This window comes from Haemaphysalis longicornis, unplaced genomic scaffold (assembly GCF_048455015.1).
Source record: "Haemaphysalis longicornis isolate Haplotype H1 unplaced genomic scaffold, Haemaphysalis longicornis Haplotype H1 scaffold_11, whole genome shotgun sequence".
Lineage (NCBI taxonomy): Eukaryota > Metazoa > Arthropoda > Arachnida > Ixodida > Ixodidae > Haemaphysalis > Haemaphysalis longicornis.
Genome location: NW_027526214.1, coordinates 11,450,839 through 11,454,429, shown reverse-complemented (window position 1 = coordinate 11,454,429; position 3,591 = coordinate 11,450,839). Strand labels below are relative to the sequence as shown.

At 46.5% G+C, this 3,591-nt stretch overlaps 2 non-coding genes across 2 annotated transcripts; both read left to right on the top strand.

The window, feature by feature from the left end:
- The first annotated feature begins 1,009 nt into the window (after positions 1 to 1,009).
- On the top strand, positions 1,010 to 1,081 carry Trnat-ugu (transfer RNA threonine (anticodon UGU)). The gene has a single exon. It is a non-coding gene; the product is annotated as a tRNA-Thr (tRNA).
- Positions 1,082 to 2,926: 1,845 nt separating this feature from the next.
- Trnat-ugu (transfer RNA threonine (anticodon UGU)) lies at positions 2,927 to 2,998 on the top strand. The gene has a single exon. It is a non-coding gene; the product is annotated as a tRNA-Thr (tRNA).
- The last annotated feature ends 593 nt before the right edge of the window (positions 2,999 to 3,591 follow it).

Genomic DNA, 3,591 nt, shown 5'->3' with positions numbered 1-3,591 from the left:
GTCAGATACAATTCTAGTAAATATAAATAGCCCAAAAAGTAAAGGAGAACGCAGTCGCCCAGATACCCGAATTGGTAAGGCATTCGAAGTGTAATCGAAAGGCGTGGGTTCGGTCCCCACTCTGGGCGCGTTTTTCTTTCGTTCTTCTGTATATTAAAAAAAATGTGTACTTCATTAACCGTAGTGAAAAAGAAAAAGAGCCTAACCACACCCCTATGGCTCCTTTGGCATTGTAGACTGCTGACCTATCTTTGTGTATTTCCCCAACGAGCCCCTCATTTCCTTACTATATTATTCTGCGAAAGCCTTGCGGGGGTCTCGGTTCTTTCAGCCTGGATGCCTAGTTAGCATAAGAGGGCTTCGCGCCAGTTACCCGCTCATGACAGGCTGTAGACGTTTGAGTCACGCCCCGGGGGTTGAAAAGAAGGTCCCCTTCTGCCCGTGTAGTCAGAGAGGCGCTATCTACCAACCTCAAGCGTCAGATACAGTTCTAGTAAATATAAATAGCCCAGAAAGTGAAGGAGAACACAGTCGCCCATATAGCGAATTGGTAAGGCATTCGACATGTAATCGAAAAGCGTGGGTTCGGTCCCCATTCTGGGCGCGTGTTTTTCTTTCTTTCTTCTGTATATTAAAAAAAATGTGTACTTCATTACTGTAGTGAAAAAGAAAAAGAGCCTAACCACAGTGCTATGCCTCCTTTGGCGTTGTAGACTGCTGACCTATCTTTGTGTATTTCACCAACGAGCCCCTCATTTCCTTACTATATTATTCTGCGAAAGCCTAGCGAGGGTATCGGTTCTTTCAGCCTGGATGCCTAGTTAGAATAAGAGGGCTTCCCGCCAGTTACCCGCTCATGACAGGCTGTAGACGTTTGAGACACGCCCGGGGGTTGAAAAGAAGGTCCCCTTCTCCCCGTGTAGTCAGAGTGGCGCTATCTACCACCCTCAAGCGTCAGGTACAATTCTAGTAAATATAAATAGCCCAGAAAGTGGAGGAGAACACAGTCGCCCAGATAGCCAAATTGGTAAGGCATTCGACATGTAATCGAAAGGTGTGGGTTCGATCCCCACTCTGGGCGCGTGTTTTTCTTTCTTTCTTCAGTATATTTAAAAAAATGTGTACTTCATTACCGTAGTGAAAAAGAAAAAGAGCCTAACCTCAGCCCTATGCCTCCTTTGGCGTTCTAGACTGCTGACCTATCTTTGTGTATTTCCCCAACGAGCCCCTCATTTCCTTACTATATTATTCTGCGAAAGCCTTGCGGGGGTCTCGGTTCTTTCAGCCTGGATGCCTAGTTAGCATAAGAGGGCTTCGCGCCAGTTACCCGCTCATGACAGGCTGTAGACGTTTGAGTCACGACCCGGGGGTTGAAAAGAAGGTCCCCTTCTGCCCGTGTAGTCAGAGAGGCGCTATCTACCAACCTCAAGCGTCAGATACAATTCTAGTAAATATAAATAGCCCAGAAAGTGAAGGAGAACACAGTCGCCCATATAGCGAATTGGTAAGGCATTCGACATGTAATCGAAAAGCGTGGGTTCGGTCCCCATTCTGGGCGCGTGTTTTTCTTTCTTTCTTCTGTATATTAAAAAAAATGTGTACTTCATTACTGTAGTGAAAAAGAAAAAGAGCCTAACCACAGTCCTATGCCTCCTTTGGCGTTGTAGACTGCTGACCTATCTTTGTGTATTTCACCAACGAGCCCCTCATTTCCTTACTATATTATTCTGCGAAAGCCTAGCGAGGGTATCGGTTCTTTCAGCCTGGATGCCTAGTTAGAATAAGAGGGCTTCCCGCCAGTTACCCGCTCATGACAGGCTGTAGACGTTTGAGACACGCCCGGGGGTTGAAAAGAAGGTCCCCTTCTCCCCGTGTAGTCAGAGTGGCGCTATCTACCACCCTCAAGCGTCAGGTACAATTCTAGTAAATATAAATAGCCCAGAAAGTGATGGAGAACACAGTCGCCCAGATAGCCGAATTGGTAAGCAATTCGACATGTAATCGAAAGGCGTGAGTTCGGTCCCCACTCTGGGTGGGTGTTTTTCTTTCTTTCTTCTCTATATTTTAAAAAAAATGTGTGCTTCATTAACCGTAGTGAAAAAGAAAAAGAGCCTAACCACACCCCTAAGACTCCTTTGGCGTTGTAGACTGCTGACCTATCTTTCTGTATTTCCTCAACGAGCCCCTGATTTCCCTACTATATTATTCTGCGAAAGCCTAGCGAGGGTCTCCGTTCTGGCAGCCTTGATGCCAAGGTAGCATAAGACGGCTTCCCGCCAGTTACCCGCTCATGACAGGCTGTAGAAGTTTGAGTCACGCCCCGGGCGTTGAAAAGAAGATCCCCTTCTCCGCGTGTAGTCAGAGTGGCGCTGGCTACCACCCTCAAGCGTCAGATACAATCCTAGTAAATATAAATAGCCCAGAAAGTGAAGGATAACGCAGTCGCCCAGATACCCGATTTGGTAATGCATTGGACATGTAATCGAAAGGCGTGGGTTCGGTCCCCATTCTGGGCGGGTGTTTTTCTTTCTTTCTTCTGTATTTAAAAAAAAAAATGTGTGCTTCATATAACCGTAGTGAAAAAGAAAAAGAGCCTAACCACACCTCTATGACTCTTTTGACGTTGTAGACTGCTGACCTATCTTTCTGTATTTCCTCAACGGGCCCCTCATTTTCCTACTATATCATTCTGCGAAAGCCTAGCGAGGATCTCGTTTCTTTCAGCCTGGATGCCTAGTTAGCATAAGAGGGCTTCCCGCCAGTTACCCGCTCATGACAGGCTGTAGACGTTTGAGTCACGCCCCGGGGGTTGAAAAGAAGGTCCCCTTCTCCCCGTGTAGTCAGAGTGGCGCTATCTACCACCCTCAAGCGTCAGATACAATTCTAGTAAATATAAATAGCCCAGAAAGTGGAGGAGAACACAGTCGCCCAGATAGCCGAATTGGTAAGGCATTCGACATGTAATCGAAAGGTGTGGGTTCGATCCCCACTCTGGGCGCGTGTTTTTCTTTCTTTCTTCAGTATATTTAAAAAAATGTGTACTTCATTACCGTAGTGAAAAAGAAAAAGAGCCTAACCTCAGCCCTATGCCTCCTTTGGCGTTCTAGACTGCTGACCTATCTTTGTGTATTTCCCCAACGAGCCCCCCCTCATTTCCTTACTATATTATTCTGCGAAAGCCTAGCGAGGGTCTCGGTTCTTTCAGCCTGGATGCCTAGTTAGCATAAGAGGGCTTCGCGACAGTTACCCGCTCATGACAGGCTGTAGACGTTTGAGTCACGCCCCGGGGGTTGAAAAGAAGGTCCCCTTCTCCCCGTGTAGTCAGAGTGGCGCTATCTACCAACCTCAAGCGTCAGATACAATTCTAGTAAATATAAATAGCCCAGAAAGTGAAGGAGAACACAGTCGCCCATATAGCGAATAAGTAAGGCATTCGACATGTAATCTAAAAGCGTGGGTTAGGTCCCCATTCTGGGCGCGTGTTTTTCTTTCTTTCTTCTGTATATTAAAAAAAATGTGTACTCCATTACCGTAGTGAAAAAGAAAAAGAGCCTAACCACAGTCCTATGCCTCCTTTGGCGTTGTAGACTG